Source organism: Mobula birostris, chromosome 9 (genome assembly GCF_030028105.1).
Source record: "Mobula birostris isolate sMobBir1 chromosome 9, sMobBir1.hap1, whole genome shotgun sequence".
Taxonomy (NCBI): Eukaryota; Metazoa; Chordata; class Chondrichthyes; order Myliobatiformes; family Myliobatidae; genus Mobula; species Mobula birostris.
The window spans coordinates 155,931,673-155,946,987 of record NC_092378.1 but is presented as its reverse complement, the minus strand read 5'-3'; the positions used below and the strand labels follow the sequence as shown (position 1 = coordinate 155,946,987).

At 42.5% G+C, this 15,315-nt stretch overlaps 1 protein-coding gene across 3 annotated transcripts in view; it reads right to left on the bottom strand.

Moving 5' to 3' along the window:
- nlrc3 (NLR family, CARD domain containing 3) overlaps positions 1-9,018 on the bottom strand; it is an 82,340-nt gene extending 73,322 nt beyond the window's left edge. For all 3 annotated transcript variants that reach the window (XM_072269255.1, XM_072269257.1, XM_072269258.1), the window contains exon 1: positions 8,633-9,018. The gene's annotated coding sequence lies outside the window, so the exon portion shown is untranslated. The remainder of the gene's footprint in view (positions 1-8,632) is intronic.
- Positions 9,019-15,315: the final 6,297 nt, after the last annotated feature.

Genomic DNA, 15,315 nt, shown 5'->3' with positions numbered 1-15,315 from the left:
AATTTACAAACTCTGTACTCCCAAAATTTCACTTTTGAAGGCCTCTCACTTACTAAGTACATCTCTGCCAGAAAACAACCTGTTCCTATTTATTATCTCTCTCAACTCCATTTTCCTGTCTTCACCCCGTAACCTTTGACACCCTTACTAATTAAGAAGCTATCAACCTCCGCTTTAAATGTACTCAATGACTTGACCTCCACAGCTGTCTGAGGTAGTGAATTCCACAGATTCACCACCCTATGGCTAAAGAAATTCCTCCTCATCTCTGTTCTAAGTGAGTGACCCTCTATTCTGAGGCTGTGCCTTCTGGTCCTAGACTCCCCCACTATAGGAAACAACCTCTTCACCTTCACTCTATCTAGGCTTTTCAATATTCAATAGATTTTGACGAGATTCCCCCTCATTCTTCTGAGCTCCAGCAAGTACAGGCCCAGAGCCATCAAACATCCCTTATGGATTGGGGAATAAGGAAATGGAAAAGAAATGAAACCACATGTTTTTTAATACCATTGGGCAGGAGCTACAGAAGTCGGGAGTCCCGCATCAGGGTTCAGGAACAGCTACTTCCCTTCAACCATTTGGTTATTGAACCAACAGGCAAAATCCTAGCAAATTTGGATAGCAGTAACAGGATAGGTCCGAGTCAGCATGGATTTACAAAGGGGAAATCGTACTTGACTAATCTTCTGGAATTTTTTGAGGATGTAACTATGAAAATGGACAAGGGAGAGCCGGTGGATGTAGTGTACCTGGACTTTCAGAAAGCCTTTGATAAAGTCCCACATAGGAGATTAGTGAGCAAAATTAGGGCACATGGTATTGGGGACAGAGTACTGACATGGATTGAAAATTGGCTGGCTGACAGAAAACAGAGAGTAGCGATTAATGGGTCCCTTTTGGAATGGCAGGTGGTGACCAGTGGGGTACCGCAGGGTTCAGTGCTGGGACCGCAGCTGTTTACAATATACATTAATGATTTAGATGAAGGGATTAAAAGTAACATTAGCAAATTTGCAGATGACACAAAGCTGGGTGGCAGTGTGAAATGTGAGGAGGATGTTATGAGAATGCAGGGTGACTTGGACAGGCTGGGTGAGTGGGCAGATGCATGACAGATGCAGTTTAATGTGGATAAATGTGAGGTTATCCACTTTGGTGGTAAGAACAGGAAGGCGGATTATTATCTAAATGGAGTCAAGTTAGGAAAAGGGGAAGTACAACGAGATCTAGGTGTTCTTGTACATCAGTCACTGAAAGCAAGCATGCAGGTACAGCAGGCAGTGAAGAAAGCTAATGGCATGCTGGCCTTCATAACAAGGGGAATTGAGTATAAGAGCAAAGAGGTCCTTCTGCAGCTGTACAGGGCCCTGGTGAGACCACACCTGGAGTACTGTGTGCAGTTTTGGTCTCCAGATTTGAGGAAGGACATTCTAGCTATTGAGGGAGTGCAGCGTAGGTTCACAAGGTTAATTCCCGGGATGGCGGGACTATCATATGTTGAAAGATTGGAGCAACTGGGCTTGTATACACTGGAATTTAGAAGGATGAGAGGGGATCTTACTGAAACATATAAGATTATTAAGGGATTGGACACGCTGGAGGCAGGAAGCATGTTCCCGCTGATGGGTGAGTCCAGAACCAGAGGCCACAGTTTAAGAATAAGGGGTAGGCCATTTAGAACGGAGTTGAGGAAACACTTTTTCACCCAGAGAGTGGTGGATATGTGGAATGCTCTGCCCCAGGAGGCAGTGGAGGCCAAGTGTCTGGATGCTTTCAAGAAGGAGATGGGTAGAACTCTTAAAGATAGCAGAATCAAAGGTTATGGGGATAAGGCAGGAACTGGATACTGATTGTGGATGATCAGCCATGATCACAGTTAATGGCAGTGCTGGCTCGAAGGGCTGAATGGCCTACTCCTGCGCTTGTTGTCTATTGTCTATTGTCAAAACAATGAGCAATTTGATCACTTTACACTAAAATAGAGTTTTTCTTTGGTCTACTTGTATTCTTTCACGTAAACATTGTGTACAATTTTGTTTCATTTATATTATTCTTGTGAATGCTATTTATCTGATGTTATGTGCCTATGATGCTGCTGCACTGCAAGTAAGTTTTTCACTGCACCTGTGCATATGACAAAAAATTCGACTTAGGTTTACTATCTCGTGCCTGGCTTCACAGAAAAATACACCATAAACCTTCTGGAAACAGTGAAGAGCCTAGGGAATATGTGGAGTTCAAACCACTTAACGTGCCGTGTGCTGTTCGTGACTGTGGGCCCTGTGCTTTGCACCTTGGCCCCAGAGGAAGGCTGCTTCACTTGGCTGCATTCATGCATATTCATGTGAGGTTGAATGACAATTAAACTTCAATTTGAAAATTAGCATAGTTTTGGAGAAATGAATGAGACTCCTTTGATGCTGTGGTAAAGGTGGAAATCCACCTGGGGGTTCAAATAGGGACTTATAAGCAAGAATATGCGAGTCTGAAACAGGCCCTGTAGACCATCCTGCGCCCACCACCAGGCTCCCACCTGTGCTAACCCAACTTTCCTCTTACACACACTCATCAGTTCCCCACCAAGCTTTCAGCCACACACCCCAATCAAAAGAACAAAGCAAGCTGCGAGAGGAACCCAGCAGGGTGCTGGCCTGAGACATTGGTGGCTCCTCTGTCTACACAGATGCTGTTTAACCTGCTGAATTCCTCCAGCAAGTGATTTTTTTTTGCTCCACAATCGGAAGTCTTTGGGGTGTGGGTCACAGGTAGAAGGTACAGTCTTCATAAAGGAAGCAACAGAGGTCAGGACTGAATCCAGGCTTCTAGAACTGTGTGGCAACATTGTTAACTACCCCTTCCCTTATTTCCAAAATCTTACATTTCATTGACATTAAGAAAAAGTGACAAATCTACACCAACACAGAACTACAGAAGTTCTCAAGCTAACAAATATTCTTAATGTATAGAACAGCGAAAGTACAGCACAGAATAGGCACTTCAGCCCACAATGTTGTACCAACCTTTTAGACCATAGGTCTTATAGGATCAGAAGGAGGCTATTTGGCCCATCGTGTCTGCTCCACCATGTCATTATGGCTGATCCAATTTTCCTCTCAGCCCCAATCTCCTGCCTTCTCCCCGTATCCCTTCATGCCCTGACCAGTCAAGAATCTATCAACATCTGCCTTAAATGTACATGATGACTTGGCCTCCACAGGTGCCTGTAGCAAAGAATTTCATAGATTCACCATTCTCTGGCTAAAGAAATTACTCCTCATCTCCATTCTAAAATGACACCCCCTCAATTCTGAGGCTGTGTACTCTGGTCTTAGACTCTCCATCACAGAAAACACCCTCACCACATCCACTCTATCAAGGCCTTTCACCATTCGATAGGTTTCAATGAGGTCACCTCTCATTCTTCTGAATTCTAGTGAATACAGGCCCAGAGCCATCAAATGCTCTTCATATGACAAGCCACTCTTAACCTACTCTGAGGCCAATCTAACCTTCCCTCCCACATAGCTCTCCATTTTCCTATCATCCATGTGCCTAGCTAAGAGTCTCTTAAAGGTCCCTAATGTATTCCTCTACCACCTCCCCTGGCAACATGTTCCACACACTCACCACTCCCTGTGCAGAAACCAGACCCTGACATCCCCCACCCCTGGCAATGTGTTCCACACAACCACCGCTCTCTGTGTAGAAACCAGACCCTGACATCCCCCACGCCTCATTCTTTTCTCCAGTCACCTTAAAGTTATGCCCCATGTTATTAGCCATTTCCGACCTGGGAAAAGATCTCTCACTGTCAACTCGATCTAAAGTTCAAAGTTTATAGTAAGTTTATTATTAAAGTACATATGTCACCATATACAACCCTGAGATTAATTTTCTTATTGGCATTCACAATAAATGTGAAAAAAAGAGAACAAACACTAATAATAATAAAGTAAATAAGCAAAATGAGTTGTAAAGTCCTTAAAAGCGAGTCCATAGATTGTCCATAGGTTCTTTGCCTCTTTTCATCCTTACATTCAATTTCCTTTCGCAATCATCATCAGCTCTATGAATATTTCAACTCTGCTAAAATTGTTGCACTAAACACCAATCACATTTGGGGTTATACACAAGTCATTAATTATCAGCATTGTGCTGCGATGACCTCGGAGAACACACAAACATGCAAGGGACACGTTGAAGGCTGCGAGGTTCCAAACCATGAAACCACACCGCGTGCTGCAGCGTGCATACTGATGTAGAACCCTGCAGGTTCATTATGCACGGATTATCTGCAGTCACATCAGCCACCAGACCTCCTCATCCATGAACTGTCTTTTTAGTTGTTAATTCAGAACATACAGTGACTTCCATGTCCTGTTTGCTCTTTGATTGCTACAGCATTGCATCAGACGCTCCCAGAGGCCTTGGGCAAACATACCACGGGTTAGATATAGAACTTCTGCTTCAGAAAGTAAAGCATGAAGGTGTAATACTGGAAGTTCAAAGTGAATTTATTATCAAAGTATGTACACGTCAACATATACAGTGTCTTGTGGGCATTCATAGTAGACAAAGAAACACAATGAAAAACTACACACAAACACACAAAGACACACAAACAACCAATGTACATAAAAACACGAACTGTGTGATTGCGAAGAAATAAATGGTAACAATTAATAAATAAATAACATTGAGAAAGGAGTTGCAGAGTCCTTGACAGTGAGTTTGTAGGTTGTGGATTAGTCATAGTCATAGTCATACTTTATTGATCTCGGGGGAAATTGGTTTTCATTACAGTTGCACCATAAATAATTAAATAGTAATAAAACCATAAATAGTTAAATAGTAATATGTAAATTATGCCAAGAAATAAGTCCAGGACCAGCCTATCGGCTCAGGGTGTCTGACCCTCCAAGGGAGGAGTTGTAAAGTTTGATGGCCACAGGCAGGAATGACTTCCTATGACGCTCAGTGCTGCATCTCGGTGGAATGAGTCTCTGGCTGAATGTACTCCTGTGCCCACCCAGTACATTATGTAGTGGATGGGAGACATTGACCAAGGTGGCATGCAACTTGGACAGCATCCTCTTTTCAGACACCACCGTGAGAGAGTCCAGTTCCATCCCCACAACATCACTGGCCTTACGAATGAGTTCAGTATTGAGGTGAGTGAAGTTATCCACACTGGTTCAGGAGCCTGATGGTTGTAGAGTAATAACGCATACCATACAGACATCCCAAACTATGTCTCAGCCAATCCCAGGCTCTACTTCTTGCTGTAGTCGGTAGTGGTGCAGAGAGGCTGATACAGACATTAAACCTTGTGAGTTAGGAAAACTTAAGGAAATAAATGGCCACTATCCTGGTCACAATTGCTGTAAAAAGTCCATTACAGGAAAAGCCCTCCCTACGATTAAATGCATCTACAAGGAGTACTGCACACAAGAAGGCAGTATCCATCATCAAGGAACCCCACCATCCAGGCCATGCTCTTTTCTTGCTGCTGCCATCAGGAAGGAGGAACAGGAGCCTCAGGACCCACACCCCACACCACCGGGTTTAGGAACTTACTCTTCAACCATCAGGCTCCTGAACCAGCATGGATAACATCACTCAATTTCAACTCCCAACTGATTCTACAAGCTACAGACTCACTCTGCGACTCTACAACCCACATTCTCCGTATTTATTTATTTATTTGTTATTTTGTTTGTTTGTTTATTCGCACAGTTTGTCTTCTTTTTGCACATTGGTTGTTTGTCAGTCTCTGTGTGTAGTTCTTTTATTGATTCAATTGTATTTCTCTATTCTATTGTGAACTGCTGTAACAAATGAGTCTCAAGGTAATATATGGTTATATATACGGCATGTACTTTGATAATAAATTTACTTTGGCTTTCAACCTTGAACCATCCTTCCTGATCTACTGTCTCCACTCTTCTTGCAGCTTCCCCAGAGGAGATGAAAAGGAGAAAGACATTGAGAGAGTGAAAGATCTGTCTCCTTGGCCTGTCTGTTCCCAATAACACTACGGTTATATAGCAGTGTTTAGATTTTGACAGTGGTGGGGTGACTTCCTTGCCTACTGTAGGTTTTAACAATTGCTTCCACCAAGTGCTGGCTGCCTTCTGTGACAGATTTCATTGCCCAGCTCTCTCCTGCCACCAGTTCTTATTATCATTCAACCGTACACAGGTACACAGCTAAACGAAACAACATTCCTCTGGGACCAAGGTGTAAAACACTCTACATATATCACGTACCAGCACATAGAATAATATTGACACAATTATATTAATAGATTCTTTTTAGTGTTCTATCAAAGTACAGTACAAGTTGACATAAAGTGCATATATGATATATAGTTAAATATACAACAGTATTATTGCTACTTGCAGTGTCATCAATAAGAATAACTTATTTATAGAGCACTTGATGTTAGTTGAAAGCAAAACTAATAAATAATGTGTACTGGTGGTAGCAGGATGTTCAAAAGTCGCGCAGCCTGGGGGAAGAGGCCTCACCTAACCCAGCCTAACAGTCCTTGTTCTTATACTGTGGTTCCTTCTGCAGTTCCTTGTTAGACTGAGGCCAATTTCTTGTCATGTCCTATCCCTCCAAATGGATTACCACTGAGACTTTGCAGAACCAAATGCAGCTACCCTCCTTTAGAAGAGGTCTCCATATATCACAGAATTGTTTTTGTTTTATAATCTGCTCGACCCCTTGGGTCTTCTTCCACCGGTCTCATACATTTAAACAATCTCCCTCAAAAGGGAATTGACAGGCCAGCTTTTTTGAACTACACTCCTAAACTGTGGAATTCAATGCCTGAAACTATAAGGGATGCAGACTCAATTGACACTTTTAAACTTCGACTTAAAACCTACGAGGTGTGATTGATGTTCGTGGCCTAAGGTAGAAGGAGTCAATTTTAGAAAACCTAGCACATTTGTTTTTCAACATAGTCCCCTCCTACATTTACACACTTAGTCCAGCGGTCATGAAGCATACGGATCCCTTCTTTGTAGAAGTCAGTGTCTTGGACCTCCAGAAAGTGGTCCACAGCAGGGGTGATTGATAAGTGCATGGCCTAAGGTAGAAGGAGATGAGTTATACAGCTCTCATTACATGCATGTGCAGTTTAACACTTTGAGTGATTATGCAGAAAGTTTGAAGTTAATAACTCATTTCCTTCTACCCTAGGCCACGAACTTATCAATCACCCCTGCTGTGGACCACTTCCCGGATGTCCAAGACGCCGACTTCTACAAAGAAGGGATCCGTATGCTCCACGAACACTGTACTAAGTGTGTAAATGTTGGAGGGGACTATGTTGAAAAATAAATGTGCTAGGTTTTCTAAAATTGACTCCTTCCACCTTAGGCCACAAACTTATCAATCACCCCTCGTATTTAACCTTGCTTTTAACTAACATCATTTTGTCTTTTATTTTTACATTTGTACTTTATCCTATTGTAAAGTACTTTGAAAAACAAGCAGGTTTTTCTCTACTGAGGTTGGGTGAGTTTAACTGGAGGTGATGGGTTAAGGGTGTAAGGTAAAATGTTTAAGAGGAACATGAGGGGGGAACTTCTTCACTGGGAGGGTGGTGAGAGTGTGGAACGAGCTTCCAGTGGAAGTGGTGGATGTGCGGTGATTTCAACATTTAAAGAGAAATTTAGATAGGTATATGGATGGGAGGGCTATGGTCTGGATGCAAGTAGATGGACCTAGACAGATTAATGGTCTGGTACAGACTAGATGGGTTGAATGGTCTGTTTCTGCACTGTAGCGTTCTGTGATTCTATGAACAACATCGTTTGTATGAAAACTGCTCTATAAATAAGTTCTTCTTATTATTATTATCATTATCATTATTCCTGCTCCCCTTTATTTGAAGCAGTACCTCTTGACACTGTCGATAAACTGGCTCGAATTTTCCAATATACTCCCATATTTTGCACTACACCACCAGATCAGATTGTTTCCATCTACAACCTCAACTTCAATCATCGTTGACACGTTAATTAGATCACTCCCGAGACACGGACAATATCGGTATGCAATTGACATGTATGGCTAAATTAGGACAGGGATACATTTATGATCTGAAACCTTGGGAACTGTTGTAAAGGTGTTGTAAAGACTATTTCAAATGGAGCTTTGACAGCAAGGGAAGGGATGGTTTCAAACCCAGACCAAGGGCAGAAGTGAGTGTACTGAGTACCAGCCGATGCCAGTAGCTGTATAACAGGGGCCCACTCTGTTACAGAACATGCAGATCACTCTAGTACAAGCACTTAGTACACTCACCCCTTAATAATCAACTACACACACCCTCTTACACACATCTCTCCTGCACCCACATTCACACACCCCTCCAGCACCCACTTACACACACACCCCTCCTGCACCCACATTCACACACCCCTTCAGCACCCATTTACACTCACTCCTCCAGCACCCATTTACACCCACCCCTCCAGCACCTATGGTAGACTTACCCCTCTAACACAGACGGATTCCTGTCCTGTAACCATCGAATTGGCGTACTGCCAATATTATTCCGTGTAAACTAGTAATCTGTTTATAAAAAGACTGTACCTAAAGGAGAACTTACCACATGAATTGTGAGAGATTTAGAATGATCAAAAGTCAAGTAAAGATTAGCGAAAGTCTGTCTGAGGATGCCAAGAATCAAGAGTCAACTTCTTTTAGCCGTTAAGATTGTTTCCTTTTCAAATGTTATTGACTGCTCAAAGAGAAACTACTTGCAGGTTCTTGGTAGGTAGTAGAAAACCACAAGCAGACCTACGCAAGGAGCCTTCTGATTACAACAGTCTGATAACTTTTGCCTGCATTTAAAATCTAGATGATTGGAGAACTTGTCTTGGCACAGCGTGACATCCACTGGTTCCAGAGGTGCTCCTTTGAAGCCGGCAAATTGTTAGAGTTTCATTGTCTTCTGGAGGGGAGAACCATGCTTGCCTTCCATTCGCGACACCTCTTCCTGTGCTTGAGTTTTTTTGCCTTCCTGTTGGTGTCACAGATGACAGGATGTGGAGAGCGTTCATCAGACTACAGACACAAATAGGACACGACAAAAATATATGTGGTGTTCTGGTGGGGGCTGTCCACCACACCTGTTGCAGTGATCGGGTGCAGCAGAAGTTACCAAACAGGTCCACACATAGCCATCACAGGAAAGCAGCATCCATCATCAAGGACCCCCACCTTCTCACTGCTGCCATCGGGAAGAAGGTACAGAAGCCTTGTGTCCCACAGCATCAGGCTCAAGAACAGTTATTACCCTACAACCATCAGGCACCTAAACCAACACAGATAACTTCACTCACCTCAACTCTGAACTGATTCCACAACCTACAGACTCACGTTCAAGGATTCTACAACTCGTGCTCTCAGCATTATCTGTTTACTTATTTATAATAATTATCATTAGTTTTACTATATATATTTGCACAGTTTATCTGGTGCTCACTCGTTGTTTGTCAGTCTTTGTGTGTACTCTTTCATTTATTCTATTGTATTTCTTTGTTCTACTGTGAATACACACAAGAAAATAAAACTCAGGGTGGTACATGGTGACATACAAGTACTTTAATAATAAACTTACTTTGAACCTTGAAAAACAATTAAGTAAACAAATGCTAGCCTTGTGAAACCGTAAGGTGTGTGTCTGTCTGTGTGTGTGTGTATGTGCACGTGTGTGTGCGTGCGTGCGTATGCATGTCTGTGTGTGTGTCTGTGTGTATGTGCATATGCATGTGCGTGTCTGTGTGTGCGCGTGTCTGTATATGTGCGTGTCTGTGCGCATGTGTGTGTCAGTGTGTGTATGTGTGTGTGCGTGTGCATGTGTGTCTGTGCGTGCACGCGCGTCTGTGCATGCATGTGTCTGTATGTCTGTGCGTGCATGTGTCTGTGTGTGTGTGTCCGTGTGTGTGTGTGTGTGTGTGTGCATGTGTTTGTGTGTGTGTGCATCTCTGTGTATGTGTGTGTGTGTGCATGTGTGTGTGCACATGTGTGTATATGCGTGAGTGTGTGTGCATGTGTTTGTGTGTGTCTGCGTGTGCATGTGTGTGTATGTGCATGTGTGCGAGTGTGTGTCTGTGCATGTGTATGTGTGTGTCTGTCTGTGCGTATGTCTGTGTGTGTGTGTCTTTTTTATCTTCAGAGAGATATTGAAGTGTTCAAGGTTTAATATTGTTTGATGTCATTTCCTGTGCACAAGTGTAAGGTAAAATGAAATAATTGTTACGCAGATCCGATACAGCACACAAAACATAAAAGATAAAAAACACAATCAATTTAATAATAGAACATAATAAATATAAACACATGAGATAGCTTATACTATATACTGTACAGAGGTTGATTATATGTCCATAAAGTGACACTAAGCACAGGAGTGTCTGTACAGTGGGTGACTCTGACAGCAAATGATAAAGTAGTGATTATTTGAGGTGTGGAGGGGTGGGTTAGTGGGTGGAGGTGTTGATCAGCCTTACTGCTTGGGGAAAATAACTTGTTTTTGAGTCTGGTAGTCCTGGTGTGAATGTTACATAGCCCCTTCCCTAATGGGAGGGAGACAAACAGTCCATGAGCAGGAACTGAACAAAGGTGGAAAAAGTAACCTTCTCTGCTAACATTAGGGTTAACATTTCCTTGCTCAGGAGGAACATTGCTTTGTTTGGCAGCATTCATTTATACAGTCGAATGGTAATAAACTTGGTCTTGAACTTGAACTTGAGAACTGCTGTGCGTGCAGCTTCAAGAAGATTGAATCTTTCCACGGTAAGTTACCGGAAATACCACAAACAGTCTGCCAATTGGTGCATATCTCCATTTCTGTGGTGGAACCACTGAGTTAGATTCTGCACTGTGTAGAAAGACTTACCATGTTAACATGAGGCCAAAAGTGCAGAGAGGGGAGAAACAGTCCACACCTCTTGTGCTATTCAAACAACAACAACGCAGGAAGCTCGGGACACAGAACTTGAAATAATCAACACATTTCCTTAAAAGATAAGAAGTTAATATGTTCCAATATAAGAATTAAATACTTAAAAGATCTCAAAGTCAAAGTTAGGTTTATTGTCCTGTGCAGAAGTGCATGTGTGCCCAGGTGTAATGAAAATCTCACTTGCAGAAGTACCACAGCCTCATCGCACCGTATAAGCAGTATTCACATTAATCAAACATAAGGTATATACAACTTTTAGATGAAAGAGCACAATTAGGACAGATAAAACAAAGTCTATCTTAGTGCAAGGTGATTAAAGTCATTATAGCTTGCAATAATTAGGGTTGTGCCAATTGGTTGAAGAACCAAGTGGCTGAGGGGAGGGATTTGGGCAGCCAGTGCAGAATACCCCTATGGCCATTCCTCTCAATAATAAGTATACTGTTTTGTAACCATTGATGGGTATGACCTACTGGGAGAGAAGCCACACCAACCAGATCCCTGGCATCGTGGCTCAGAAGGCAAGGGGGGAGGAGAGGACTCAAACAGTGACAGGAGAGTTCACAGTTAGACGATTAGACATGAGATTCTGTGGACATGATAGAGACACGCAGATGGTATGTTGCCTCCCAGGTGTCAGGGTCAGCGACATTTTGGATTGGGTCTATGACATTCGAAAAGGGGATGGTAAGCAGCCATAAGTCTCGGTACATAATGACATGGGTAGGAAAAGAGAGGGTGTCCTGAAGAGAGGATTCAGGGAGCTAGGTAGAAAGCTGAAAAACAGGACCTCAAGGTTAGATATATGGATTGCTGCCTGTGCCATGTGCCAGTAAGGGTAAGAGTAGGAGCGTTTGGCAGATGAATGCATGGCTGAGGAACTGGTGCAGAGGGCAGAGATTCAGATTTCTGGATCATTGGGGTCTCTTCTGGGGAAGGTATGACCTGCACAAAAGGGGCAAGTTACACTTGAACCCAAAGGGGATCAATATCCTTGTGGACCAAGTTTGCTGGAGCTGTTGGAGAGGATTTAAACTAATTTGGAGGGTCTTGGAAACTGGAATGATAGGGCTGTTGGTTTACAAGCAGAGGCGGTGTGTAGTGAGACTGTTAGGATGGACAGGCAGATGACAGGACAAAATTTCAGTCAGTGGGATGAGTTACAATGTAAAAGCGTGCCAAAAATCAAAAAGGGGGGTGTCACACACAGGCTGAAGGTTTTATATTTGAATGCACACACTATACTATAAAGTAGATGATCTTGTAGCGCAGTTAAGAGATTGGCAGGTATGATATTTGTGAGCACCACAGAGTCATTGCTGAAAGAAGATTATAGTTAGGAGCATAAAATCCAAGGATACGCATTGCATCGAAAGGAGAGGCAGGTAGGTAGAGGAGATAGTATGGCTCTGTCGGTGAAAAAATTAAATCAAATCCATAGAAAGAGATGACATAGGATTGGAAGGTGTAGAATCCTTGTTGGTAGAGTTAAGAAACTGTAAGGGAAAAAGATGTGGGCTAAAAATTACAAAAGGAGATAGAAAAAAGCTTGTCAGAAGGACAACACTACAACAGTCATGGGGGATATCAATATGCAGATAGATAGGGAAAATCACGTGGGTGCTGGATCCCAACAGAGATAATTTGTAGAATGCCCACAAGATGACTTTTTAGAGTAGCTTGTGGTTGAACCCACTAAGGGATCAGCTATTCTGGATTAGGTGTTGTACAGTGAACTGGATTTGATTAGGGAGCTTAAGGTAAAGGAACCCTTAGGAGACAGTGATCATCATAATATGATAGAATCCACCCAGCAATTTGACAGGGAGAAGCTAAATGTCAGATGCATCAATATTACAGTGGAATAAAGGGAATTACAGAGGCTGGCCAAAGTCGATCTGAAAGGGATACGAGCAGGTGTAAAGGCAGAGCAACAATGTCTGGAGTTTCTGGGTATATTTCAGAAGGTGCAGGATAAATACATCCCAAAGAAGAAGTATTCTAATGGCAGGATGACACAACAGTGGCTGACAAGGAAAGTGAAAGCCAACTTAAAAGCTAGAGTGGGAATATAATAGAGCAAAAATTAGTGGAAGTTAGAGGATTGGGAAACTATTAGAAAACAACAGAAAGCAACTAAAAAGCCATAAGGGGGGAAAAGATGAGCTATGATGGTAAGCTAGCCAATAATATCAAAGAGGATACCGAAAGACTTTTCAGATACATAAAGATTAAAAGAGAGGTGAGAGTAGATATTGGACTGCTGGAAAATGATGCTGGACAGGTGATAATGGGGGACAAGGAAATGGAGAATGAACTGAATAAGTATTTTGCATCAGTCTTCACTGTAGAAGATACGAACAGTATGCCGGAATTTAAAGAGTGTCAGAGGGCAGAAGTGAGTGAAGTTGCCATATTAGGGAGAAGGTGCTTGGGAAACTGAAAGGTCTGAAGGTAGTTGAAGCACCTGGACAAGATGGTGTACATCCCAGGCTTCTGAAAGAGATAGCTGAAGAGATTGTGGAGGCACTAGTAATGATCTTTCAAGAATCACTAGATTCTGCAATGATTCTAGAGAACTGGAAAATTACAAATGTCACTCTACTCTTTAAGAAGGGAGGAAGCCAAAAGAGAAGAAGTTATAAGTCAGTCAGTCTAACCTCGGTGGTTTGGAAGATGTTGGAATCAATTGTTAAGGATGAGGTTTTGGGGAACTTGGAGGCACATAGTAAAATAGGCCAAGGTCAACATAGTTTCCTTAAGGGAAAATCTTGCCTGACAAATCTGCTAGAATTCTTTGAGGAAATAACAAGCAGGATACACAAAGGAGAATTGGTGGATGTTGTGTACTTCGATTTTCAGAAGGCCTTTGACAAGGTGCCACACATGAGGCTGTTTTACAAGAGCCCATGGGATTACAGGAAATATACTAGCATGGATAGAGTATTGGCTGATTGGCAAGAGGCAAAGAGTGCGAATAAAGGGAGCCTTTTCTGATTGGCTGCCAGTGACTAGTGGTGTTCCACAGGGGCTGGTGTTGGAACCACTTTATTTTAAGTTGTATATCAATGATTTGGATGATGAAATTGCTGGCTCTGTGGCCAAGTTTGTGAACAATATGAAGACAGGTGTAGGGGCAAGTCATGCTGAGGAAGCAGGGAGGCTGCAGAAGCACTTGAACAGATTAGGAGAATGGGCAAAGAAATAGTAAGTGGAATACAGTGTCGGGAAGTGTATGGTCATGCATCTTGGTAGAAGGAATAAATGCATAGATTATTTTCTTAATGGGGAGAAATTTCAAAAATCCAAGTTGTAAAGGGACTTGGAGTCCTTGTGCAGGATTCTCTAAAGGTTAATTTGCTGGTTGAGTCGGTAATTAGGAAAGCAAATGCAATGTTAGCGTTTATTTCGAGAGGACTAGAATATGAAAACAAAGATATAATACTGAGGCTTTATACTGAGGTCTTACTTATAGTATTGTGAGCAGTTTTGTGCCCCTTTCCTGAGAAAAGATGTGCTGACATTGCAGAGGGTGCAAGGGTGCAGAGGAAGTTCATGAGAATGATTCTGGGAATGAAAGGGTTATCGTATGAGAAGCGAATGATGGTTCTGGAGCTTAAGTCGCTGGAATTTAACAGAATGAGGGGGGATCTCATTGAAACCTATTGAATGTTGAAGGGCCTAGAGTGAATGTGGAGAGAATGCTTTCTATGGTGGGTGAGTCTGAGACCAGAAGGCAGCCTTTTAGTATGGAGATGAGGAGGAATTTCTTTAGCCGGAAGGTGGTGAATCTGTGGAATTCATTGCCACAGGTAATTATGGAGGCCAAGTCTTTGGGTGTACAATGCAGAGGTTGATAGGTTCTTGATTAGAAAAGGCATGAAAGGTTACAGAGGGAAGGCAACAGAATGGGGTTGAGAGGGAAATGGATCGGCCATGATGAAATGGCAGATCAGATTCACTGGGCCAAATGGCCTAATTCTGCTCCTTAAGTCTTATAGGAGAACTCACAGAAACCAATTAACCCACTGACCTGCATGTCTTTGCGATGTGGGAGGAACTGGAAGCCAGAGCACCCAGACAAAGCCCACATGGTCCCAGGAAGAACATACAAACTCTGGAGGTCGGGATTGAACTAAGTTGCAGGAGCTGAGAGACAGCAGCTCCACTAGTGCTCAAAGTTCAAAAATATATATCAAGATGGCACTAATGTTTTGTGGGCTGATCATAAAACTACTAGATATACATCTCCTGAACTGCTGACTTTGAAGTCATAGAGGATTATGATAAATACACTGAATATTAAAGACCTGCAGATAGAG